Raw genomic sequence first — 12,779 nt, forward strand, 5'->3', positions numbered from 1 at the left:
CATTAAAAACTACTCATTTTGATTTGGTTTGGTATTAAAAGTACTATTCTAGATGACATATAGAGCACTGACTAGCGAATAGTGTTAATGAAACCATATCAGTTTGGTAGGTGAGCCCTGATGAAGGAAACTCCTAGAAAAAGACACTATGATAATAATGGCCTCAGACAGTAATTATTATTTAAGATAAAGGGTTCTGGACATGGCACTGAAATTACCCAACATTAAAATGCATAATAAAGAGCAAAGAAAACAATTAACAACTGGAAATGTCTCTGCCTTTTTTTATTAACTGAATCAGACCTCTCTTCCTCCTCCTATCCCACCTTTACGCAAACCAACTCCATCTTTCCAAAGAGCCTCACTCTGTCTACCACCCACAGCCTAGCAACACACACACACACACACACACACACACACACACACACACACACACACACACACACACACACACACACACACACACACACACACACACACACACACACACACACACACACACACACACACACACACATACACACACATACACATACACACACACACACACACACACACACACACACACACACACACACACACACACACACACACGCACGCACGCACAAACTTTGAGGGCGAGCTAGCGAATTCCTAAGGGCTATCGGGTTTCGGGTTGCCTTGGCGACCGAGCACGGAGGCAGATCCATTAATCATTGAGAGCGGTTCACTCCAGAGTGGAGGTCAGACTGATTGCTGTGGATAGGGTATCATCCCAAAACACACACACAAAACACACACACGCAGACTGAATGTGGACCTTGATTTAAATAAAAAAATACATGTCTGCCTCCCCTTTCCCAACACCACGTTTATTTAAAATACACAGCGTACAGTAGGCATACAATCAAACAGACACATGCAAATAGGACATATAAGCAACATGCAAACAGAGCATCAGTTAACACCCGCTCTTGTGTACTGTTTTGTTGCTTTCTCTTTCTTTTACTCTCTAAGCCCCAAAGACACACACACACACACACACACACACACACACACACACACACACACACACACACACACACACACACACACACACACACACACACACACACACACACACACACACACACACACACACACACACACACACACACACCATGTATACATCACTTCAGGGGACATTACATTGACTTACATGCATTTCCTGGAGACTTATCCTAACCCTAACCCTAACCAAGTCTTCACCCTAAAATTAATGATTCCCCTTATGGGGACCTCCATTTTGTCCCCATAAGGGAGGCGAGTCCCCACACGTGACTGCGTAAACAGATTTAGGTCCCCTCAAGTATATTAAAGCTAGGCCACACACACACACACACACACACACACACACACACACACACACACACACACACACACACACACACACACACACACACACACACACACACACACACACCATGTATACATCACTTCAGGGGACATTACATTGACTTACATGCATTTCCTGGAGACTTATCCTAACCCTAACCCTAACCAAGTCTTCACCCTAAAATTAATGATTCCCCTTATGGGGACCTCCATTTTGTCCCCATAAGGGAGGCGAGTCCCCACACGTGACTGCGTAAACAGATTTAGGTCCCCTCAAGTATATTAAAGCTAGGCCACACACACACACACACACACACACACACACACACACACACACACACACACACACACACACACACACACACACACACACAAAACACACAAAAACACACAAAACAAGCTTTCCCTCCAATGTTGTCTGGGCATCAGGGCGGCCGTGGCGGTGTCATGTGACGTGGCTGCGTGGAGCCGAGTGGATTAAGAGATTGGAGCTCCGCATTCATTTTTCAGGGACTCGGCTGAAACACTAGACCTGCACAGGTGTCTAGGAAAACTGAGAGACAGAAAGAGATGCAGAAAGAGCAAGATGTTATTTTCCTCCTTCTGCATATTATTTTTTTTGATTACTTGAATTGCTGCATTTGTTATTAAGTGTCATACATGCCTTGTGATATCATAATGAGTACATAGGGATGCTAATGCAAATAGATGTACATTGAAATTAAATAAAGGAAGCATTTTAACACATACATTAGTATACTGGGAAAGAACATATCTTCCAAATCAGCATTCAGGTTAAGATTATGGAGGATGAGTGGTGCAGGTGAAGAGTGGTTATGTGGAGGATAGATAACGTAGTTCAAGTTGCAGTTTGATGGAGCCAAGCAAAGGTCAAATGGTCATTAAACCACAGCAACCATGGAGTGCAGTTGAGCAAGACAATGAACTTCAAACTTGGCAAAGTAAATAGGCCTCTTGGTGTGTGGATGTAGATTAATTGCAAACCTCTTGATTTGTTTTTAGAATTAGATCAAATCACGATCAATTGTTAGAAGAATTATTGCTGAACTGACCTGCCTGAACAGTGTTGGGTTGCTTAACTTTCATGTTGTTGTTGATGGGTGTTCTGTTCAAGGACCGCCACCTGACACTTTGTTCACTTAAAGCTTTTGCAAATTGCTTGTTTAGCTAAGAGTGCGATATCTCAAAACTAAGGCTTTTGGGCTGTGGTGTTCAGAGCTATATGGACCCGCAGTATCAATGTCTAGAAAGTGAGGCAGAAGGTTTTGGTGGTGCTATAACTCCTGTATGACTTGGCCTTGAAGGGTTATGGGGGGATGTATGGAAAGGATCAAATCACCAGTCTAAAATTGGTCGGGGCCCCTGAGTCACAAAGCTAGTCAAAAAGGGTATGGTGACAAAAACTGCAGGTTCTGCTCCTTGTGTTGTGTTTGTGTTAAGTCTTCTGGACTTACATGGACCACAAAGAATACATGTGATGGGCAGATTACGTGCATTTATTTTGCACATTTTACATTATGGAGCTAATATTTTTTTCACTAGCTAGTAAGTGTCGTTATATGCTTGCAATGCAGATTTAAGATTTGTGGCAAAAAAGTTTGAACTGTTCACTGAATTTTCAATGTTTTAAGATGAAAGTGTCCAAAAATGTTTAGGCCAGCAAATCAGTCATTTTCCATACATACAAAGGACTCATACAAGTTCATTCACACACCTCATACATGAACACATGCATGCGTATCTATCTGTGATTCAGTTTGTCCAGCGTAATTTACAGAGTCTTTGGGAAATCTTAATGTAGACGGTCACAAATCAGTGTGACTATGAAATAGAGAGCCACATGAACATTTACACACACACGTGCACACTCCAAATCTAAGCATATTTTGTCACACAGGCACAGCCAGGACACTTTTAAGCACACTTGAAAACACACACACTCACACAGGCACGTGCACATGCACACATGAAATATAGTTGCAGCCACTGCACCGCTGAACAAGCTCCCTAAGGTGCTCACTAAATTTACTGGCTCCTCCAGCCACTTCAAACGCTCTCCATAACTTAGAGGCCAGACGATTTTATTGTTTCATGGAAGAAAGGAGGGTGAAAAAAGAGAGGCAAAGAGAGCGAAGGAGTGAAAGATAGATGCCCTGGAAAAAAAAATGAAATCCTCCTTTGTCTCAGACAATTACAATTCTTCTGGTTTTGAGGCACGGGCAACAACACATTGTAAATGCATGTACATCTTATGATAAGAACTTGAAGTTTAGTTATGTTCTTATACCTCAGATGTATTTTTTCCATAATGCACCCATGGACACAAGAATATAATCATTTGTAGTCCCTACCTGTCTTCGTCTCTATTTCTGTGTGTGAACCACCCTTTGAGTTTATATTAGTTTAGCTAGTTAAAGCTAATGATGTCGACACCCCTCTCCTGCGGGTTATGAGGCAGTGAGCTGGTAGCAGAACTTGTTAATGTCCACTCCAATAGTAAAACCTTCCTCCTGGCACTGGACTAATGATAAGCAAAAGTGACATGTCATAGATCCTACAGCTTTAGAAAAGGACTGGTTGGATGGAGTTTTTATAAACTGGTATACGTTTCTGTTTTCGAAGTACATTCAGGATATATGGAGGTTTTTACTAAACTCTTGTGCTGGCCCCCACCAGGGGATTATTTTGCAGATTTTGAATTGTAAATCCTGTAGTGCTAAAAACAGCTATAGAGCATTGAGCAATAGCTTGCACTGGCTGTGTTTGAGACTATAAAACTTTGCTTTTATGTTTTATATTTCGGAAGTCACATTGGATCAAGGAACATCTCTTGACTGAATCATCCGTTATGTGCTTTCTTTCATACGATTCAAATATTGACAATCTGTTAAATGTGTTTCTAAGTCTAGTCTGTCTGGGGTTCTGTTAAATCAGTAAGATTGAAATCTTCTTGTGTACGCCAAGCATAAAGATATATGAGAGGTTGTTTTTACAGATGTCTGTGCAATCTACTAAAACAATCCCAGCTTGCATGTTATACGCTTCTTTCTTCCTCATAGTGTTTGTCGTTTAGCATTATCAGTAATCAAATACTTTTGCACCTCAGTTGTTCAGGTAAATGTCAAACCAACACACACACACACACACACACACACACACACACACACACACACACACACACACACACACACACACACACACACACACACACACACACACACACACACACACACACACACACACACACACACACACACACACACACACCCACACACACACACACACACAGGGACTGGTTAGATGATACTTTGTATTTAGCAAATTGAGCTTCCTGGCAGGTGGTCCACCAAATGTTATCTTATTGAACTCTGTCCTCAGACACACACACACACACACACACACACACACACACACACACACACACACACACACACACACACACACACACACACACACACACACACACACACACACACACACACACACACACACACACACACACACACACACACACACACACACACACGCACACGCACACGCACGCACAAACCAATTCAGTAGTGAGTGGAGGGGATCACGATGTGATAAGGAGGCCTCTGACATTAGGACGAGGATATACGTGATTAAATCAACCTGAAGGAGAACAAAGACACACATTCACTAAACATAAGGCTTCACGATACAGTACTTATTCATTATTTTCCACCACTTACCAACTGCTTTGTTATTGTGCTAAGTTTCATGGGATAAATTGTTGATTGGAGAACAACATTTTTCATATATATACGTATATATATTTGTGTGTGTGTGTGTTAGTGTCACGAGTGGTACCATCTGCTTGTTCTGATGTGTAGGGAAAACTCTGCATACAGTGGTCTCAGCTTCAGCAACCCCACAGATTATCTATCTGTCTTTGCATATGGATGTGTGTGTGTATCTGTGCGTGTGTGTGTTTTTCAGCTCCTTCTTAAACGTGTGTGTTGTTGTGTGCTCGCTGCAGCCCACCAAGTCAGAAAACCCAGATGGGACGAGGGATCATATTCTTGATTAAAAATGACAGAGGGAGTGCTGAATTCTTCTGTGTGTGTGTGTGTGTGGTGTGTACATATGATTATGTGTGAACACACACTCCCATATGTTGGTTTTGTACCTGCTCACACACTGAGTTAGGTAAAGCTTGGTTCTCATTTCCTGAACAAGTTGATAAATTCCAGATATCCTTCACACAGATGTGGCAGTGAGTGGATGGAGAGAGAAATGTGGAGTGTTCGCGGGAGGTGCGTACTTATTCTACGCAATTAACCTTTAATTAAGCAGGCAGAGGCAGAGGTGAGGCTGCAACGAGCCACAGAGGAACAATGCGCTGTCTGTTCATTTACTCAACTGTTATTGCCCTGGAGTCTCAACCCGGTTGGTTCATAGATAAGCTTGGGATGGATTGGTTCAGAGAATTTTGGAATTAAAGAATACTTCTATGATCTGAGAGGACTGTTCGCTTTGGCTTGGTTATAATAGTGATCAGCATAAGCAATAAAAGCCACTGCAAACATCCCTGTCTTCTCTATGGGATATTATTCAGTAATGAACAATAATAAGGTCTTGAGAAAACAGAATTGACAATAACAGCGCAAGGTCATTTTAAGCTTATTAAACGTAATCTTTCAAGCTTTGGATATTTGTGGTTTTATCTTAAAATGTTTGTTCACTCTCAGACCTTTTCCTTTGGTGCAACAATCCTTTCAAAATGTCTTCTTGTACAACAGAAGTACCAGGTCTTGGCCATGGGGCATATTTTCATCAATCCCACTACTTAATGTGCATTATCTAATCTTTATGTTATTTTAAATGCGCTTTCTAAAATACCACCCTTTTTTCTACATATTTATCCCGAGTATTACATTTATTTCATTCAAGCTGAAATACTCATATCATCATTGAACATGGCAGCCTCTATGTATTTCTGAAATGAACATTAACTTTTCGTCATAGTTGCGTCTATGGAATAAAGAATGGTGTGTTTTTACTCGCTATAATTTTGCAATATTGAGACCATCCTTCATTATTAACATCATATTTTCAATGAGGGGGGTTCAATAAGTGTCAAGCAGTGGTTTAAGTAAATTCTGCTTAGCAATTATTACTGACACCATCAATTGTCTTGGCATTGAGGACAATCATAAGGATGATTTTAATGAAGTACTTTTAATGAAGGAAGTGGATTTTCACATTAAAACATTATCCATTGGTTGACACCTAGCTCCTGGAAGAAAATGACTAATTAAATGTTACTAAATATGTTTACTATCGGCTCATGTTGGTCCCATTAGGTAAAATACATGAAGGAAACTTTAAACATTTATTCAGGATACAGTATTAAAGAGGACTCAATATTATCATAAACGATTTTGAAAAACCTTTTTAAAAACACACATTCTCAGAATGTTTTTCTGAATGAGGTCTCTGTTACATTGTGTTTACGTGCCCACCTTTGCATTGCTAGTTATTAGGATATACTGTCAAACTGCTAAATACATATTGCACACAAAAACATGATTCATTTCTGCTCTGGTTAGATTGATGTGGTCTTCCCAGGTCCAAGAGTCTCAATGTTTGGGTGAAAAACGTAACTTCAAATCAAACTCTTGGCTCCACAATTTCAAAATGAATTCTGATACTCTGAGCGTGTGTGATTTATGTCCTGTAGTAAATTCTCTGTCCATGTGCAACCTATTTTTGAGACAGTAGCTGGCAAATCAAATTAAGTGTGCCGTAGACACCTCACATACTTTCTCTTTATTTATCTCTGTATTTTTTCTAAAATCAACTTGTCTCTGATCTGCAGGTTTAACTTTTTACAGCAGGTAGCATGGAGAGGCGATTTGCTCTTTTCCTGTCAGATATATCTTTGCCCTGCGCTGCCCTACAGAACGCTGCACACACTCCTTTGACTATTTATGGCAGCAGTTAACTCCCAGCGCTCTGGTAAAGAGCTTCAGCAGCAGGTGAAGTCCGAGATACAGAACCATATCCCAGATACAGCGCATAAACTTACAGGGATGAAAAATAGCAGGGGCCTGGCGCACAGGGTTAAAGATTAAAATGTGTGTTTGTGTGTGTTTCAGGACTAGTAGTGAAATAGCAGATTGATTCCAGACCGGTGTTTCTGTGATTTTTTAGAAAGGCAATACGCCCTGCCCTCCTTTCGCTGTAGCGCTGCCCCTATATCCATTCAACTGATGGATGGAGCCCGAGAGAGTCACAAACACACTGCAATGTCAGGAGGGAGGAGAAGACAGAAGAGAAAGGAAAAGAGGACAAAGGAAGAATAGAATAGAGATCTCGAAAGATTGCTACAGCCAGCCACTTCTCTGCTGTACTTTATTCTCTTTCTCTATTCTTTTGTGACACGCAGCTAAGTGTCCATTTTCTCTTCCTCATTCCAACAGAGGGATCCGACCCTCAGGCCTCGGACCGATTCAAAACAGCCTTCATTGTAGCATGATGTTTCTTTTGATTACGGGAGGTTCTCACTTTACCCCCAATACTCCGTAGCTCAGCATATCGAATTATCCCTGTGGTATGTAAGTGTGTGCATCTTTGAGTCAGTATACAAGTGTGTTCAGATATGTAATCTACATGCGTGGTTCAAAGGGAGGTTTTGTCTTTCCAAAGTCAAGCTGCATTAGTTGTTGGTTTTTTTCGCCCATTATCCTTGCTATGATGTTAGAAGCATCTGTTGGTGTGTCTATCAGTACATGTCAGGGGGGTTAAAACGTGTATCTAAGAGGATGGGGAATTGTTGATTTAAGGGGTATACATTTGTATTCAATCACCCTTATTTTAAGTAATCATACTACATATGCTATTTTGAAAAACAAAGCAGTGAGAAAAACGGCATTTATCGCCATAAGTGGCCTCAGAGAAGGCTGCAAAATCTTCCATATCCATGTCTAAATGCATATCGTAACCACATTTGGGACTCAAGCGCAGAGAATAGAGTTGCATAGTGTTTAATAAATTGAGTCTGACTGGCCAATAAAAATGCAGTCTGCTTCAGAGGGGACATTCAGGGGTCAAGGACCCAGCCCCTGATCCACACAGGCAGCAGTGATTCTGTGTTTTCCGCAAAACACAAACGGGTGAAATTCATACTTCAGCAATGTCAACTTCCCTCTGCAGCGCTGTCACTTACAGCACAGGCCTCAGAGAGAGAGAGAGAGAGAGAGAGAGAGAGGATATATCCTGTATCATTTCCTGTTCTTCCAAGCAGTGTCTTTCTGACCTTGTTCATGATATGCTTCCATGCTTCTCAGTATCCTCCTGCCTGGCGCTTAATACGTGGATCCGTCTGCCTGTCTTTCTCTCTGATGCTCCTTCTATCTGTCTCCCTGTCTCTTCCTCTCGACCTGTTTCCCTCCATCCTTTACTCTCTCTTCTCCTCCCACGTACCCACTGCCTGCAGCTGGCACAGCACTCCCCCTTTCTCTCCGGGCGACACGCCATATGCCGCCTCTCCTTCTACACCCATTTCTGACCACACGGTTTAGAGAGAGTGTTTTCTGTTGCTCTTGGACTGCGTTTTTCAAAAAGGCTTTCCTTCGCCCTGTCTGTCCGAAACTCAGACCCCTTTTTTCCAACTACAAGTGCTAGTTCTGGCATCGTAATAACCGGCCCTACACACACACACACACACACACACACACCACACCCCAACCCCCTCACTGAAACACCAAATATTTCATTTTCTAGGCAGGGACGAGGAGGCGAGGGATGAAGGGGAAAAAAGATACAGTATATTTATGAAAACAAACTGGCGGGTGCTTTGACGAGAGCAGCTTAGAAGGTGGATATATACCAACAGGAGAGGTGAGAGGCAGGTAAATGTAAACGTTCATCGCATTACCATCGACGGCTTGGCCTCTGATCGCGTTCCCTGGTTTCTTAAAAGCTCTCCTCTGACCAAAGTCTAGCTTCTTCTAATTCCACACAGAGCTCTGGGAATTTATTCAATTACCTAAAATGATCACATAAGAAAAAGGCCTTCAGAATCTGCTGAGGTACACAGGATAAGCTTTCAGAGCTATCTACAGAATCTCTTTAATTCACCAAAAGTGTGTGTGTTTTAAAATGTCAAAGTGCCTCAGAGTAGCTTTTTTTTGCTGAGTCCATTAAAATCTCCCACATCCTTCTTTGTGTAAATAGGAAAATTATTTGAGAGAGAACCAGTGTGCGTACATGTGGAAACTGAAGGAAATATTGATTTTTATTTTCATGGCTTTTGTGTTTCTTCAACCGTTTTTGTGAGGTCTATCCTAGAAATGATATAGTATTATATAAAAGCTAGCTTTGTTAGAACATGAAACTTTTCAAACATATTATTACAAATTCCTAAAAACGTATAATGTCCATATGATACCAACTCATATTTAAATTAAAATGCATTCTTGTAATTTGGTAACTTAATAAATGACTAACAGTTTCTTCAGTGACAAGTGTAAAATAATTTTGATTCACTTTGCATCTCCTCATCCTACACACAAAAAAGATATGTTACAGTACGTTACCAATTAAAGCATTTATTTTTGCTGTTCAGCAGAATATATAGGTTGCTAAGTTTAGCGATGCAACAAACAATAATCTTCATATTAAGTTAGTCTGAGAGTTATTTGATTAGCACTAACAAGTCAGAATGTTGACAATCACAGCTCCTAAAGCCCAAGGTCACATCTTTAATGGATTTTGTTTTGCCTGAATTAAACTCCAAAACACTCAAAACCTGAATATATTCATCACTAATGAGACACAAACACAAACGAGACCAAGAAAATCAGCAAAACACTTCACTTTGAGAAGCTGGAAATACAGACTGTTTGCTGTTTTTGCTTGGAAAATTGACTATTGATCGATATCAATTTGAATGGTTTAAGAACTATTTTGTATAGTAATTTATATGAGTTTGCATTAAATAACTAATGTTTTACTGATTACCTTCAAACAATTATTAATTTCCCAGATCCCATATCTGTGAGACAATACAAAATGTGAAACTCATATTGTCTGTACTCCTGCAGAGTTTTAAGGATTTCTTTAAATTGAGGTTAAAGAGTATATTTTCAGCCTTTTATAAGACTTGGCGTTAGCATGGAAACACCACCCAGACAGCTACACACATGCACACACACACACATTAAACATGTAGGCGTGCACATACACAAACACAGAGTGCTGTGTTAATGAGAGTGTAGTCTCCTTCTGTTTCACTTCTTTTCTGCCCCAGCAGGGAATATAAAGTTTAACTGCCGTTTTGCTATCAGTGACCCTAAAGAGGAAACACACTCACCACAGAGAAAGACTACTAATTACCCAAAACTCTGTGGGTGTCTGTCCTTCTGTGTTCTGTGTGTGTTCTCTGTGTGTGTGTGTGTGTGTGTGTGTGTGTGTGTGTGTGTGTGTGTGTGTGTGTGTGTGTGTGTGTGTGTGTGTGTGTGTGTGTGTGTGTGTGTGTGTGTGTGTGTGTGTGTGTGTGTGTGTGTGTGTGTGTGTGTGTGTGTGTGTGTGTGTGTGTGTGTGTGTGTGTGTGTGTGTGTGTGTGTGAGAGAAAAACTTTAGGTGGTGGTCAGGTTTTAGATTGGTAGGTGTGTGTGTTGGGGGTGCAGGCTAATTTATGTCAGCACTATAGTGAGCTCCTAGATTTATTGACGGTAAGACAATACGGAGAGATCTACTTCTTCAAAAACGCTCTGTAGTTTTCCCTTTGCTCCACACACACACACACACACACACACACACACACACACACACACACACACACACACACACACACACACACGCGCGCGCACACGCACACGCACACGGACACGCACACACCCACACGCACACACACAACTTATTGCCCTCCCCCTCCCACCTCCTATTATACAACATGTCTGTCTTTCACACCGAACCCGACTGTAACTGTAGAGGCCGTGCTGCTGCCGTGCTGACGCAAAGGACATATGGTCCCGAAAGAAACCATTAGAAGTATTGGGGGGTGGGGGGTGCACTCTCTCTCACTCACTCACTGACACACACACACACACACACACACACACACACACACACACACACACACACACACACACACACACACACACACACACACACACACACACACACACACACACACACACACACACACACACACTTGCACTGTACATGGCCCATTCCCCCCTTTAGCCATACCTATAAAATGACAGAATTCTTGAAATGTGTAGAGGGCTTATAGCAAAAATGGTCCTTTTAGAGGGAAAGTGAATTTACCAGCAGAGACGGGACAATGATTTGCAAATGGTTCGGATGGGAGTATCAAGACAAGGAAGGAAATGGCTTGTAAATTGTTGGGAGCAATGTCTGTTTCTCTGCATCAAAAACCCCACAGCTGTATAATGTATACGTCTGTTCAAAGTTTAAACTGTTATTTACGTGCAGAGTGCAGTGGGATGTATTATCTTAGAGATCAGAATACCTGTTAAGATCCTCTGTTGGGCTGCCCAAATCCTTTTTAATTCTATCTCTTATTATATTTTCTAACAACACTAAAGTCTTGAAGGTTTTATCTTAAAGCCAGAATTGTTATATATGCGATGTTGGGGTTGCCTCTGAAGTTCTTTTGATTTCTTTTTACCTTTAAGAATCCTTTTGCTTTATAAAGTGCCACCCACATGTGTATTCTTATTCACAACTTGTATATCTTTCAGTTTGAATAGAGGCACGTATCTGTAGTGGCCCTGAGTGTCTCTTCTGTGGAGATCAAGCAGAAAGAACTTCAAAGTCTTGTTTCAGAAAGTCTTTTTATATGCAGGCCTGCGTTTTCTCCCAGTCGTTGTCGTTTCAGAAGAGCTGAAGGCTTATAAAAGCCATGTTAGGGTTATTATGAACATCCTATCTGCTACAGCCTGTGTGTGTGTGTGTGTGTGTGTGTGGGTGTGGGTGTGGTGTGTGTGTGTGTGTGTGTGTGTGTGTGTGTGTGTGTGTGTGTGTGTGTGTGTGTGTGTGTGTGTGTGTGTGTGTGTGTGTGTGTGTGTGTGTGTGTGTGTGGTCATTAGGCAGGGCTACAGTGGAATCCGTTTACTCTCAATAATTTTGCAGATCGCTTTTTGTGAGCCTGTGAGGAGGAATGAACATCCTGAGTATATTGGCCATTAGAGAGAGCTAGACCAGTGTGTGTGTGTGTGTGTGTGTGTGTGTGTGTGTGTGTGTGTGTGTGTGTGTGTGTGTGTGCGCGTGCGTGTGTGTGTGTGTGTGTGTGTGTGTGTGTGTGTGTGTGTGTGTGTGTGTGTGTGTGTGTGTGTGTGTGTGTGTGTGTGTGTGTGTGTGTGTGCAAGTATACATGTGTGTTTGTGCTTACAAGTGAGTGTGTGCTAGAT

General features: G+C 41.5%; 1 long non-coding RNA gene across 1 annotated transcript in view; it reads right to left on the reverse strand.

The window, feature by feature from the left end:
• Positions 1 to 621: 621 nt before the first annotated feature.
• Positions 622 to 12,779, reverse strand: part of LOC307043542 — a 25,650-nt gene continuing 13,492 nt past the window's right edge. The window contains exon 3 of the long non-coding RNA XR_013809404.1: positions 622 to 1,906. This is a non-coding gene — a long non-coding RNA (uncharacterized lncRNA). The remainder of the gene's footprint in view (positions 1,907 to 12,779) is intronic.

Source organism: Notothenia rossii (assembly GCF_949606895.1).
Source record: "Notothenia rossii genome assembly, chromosome: 6".
NCBI classification, from domain to species: domain Eukaryota; kingdom Metazoa; phylum Chordata; class Actinopteri; order Perciformes; family Nototheniidae; genus Notothenia; species Notothenia rossii.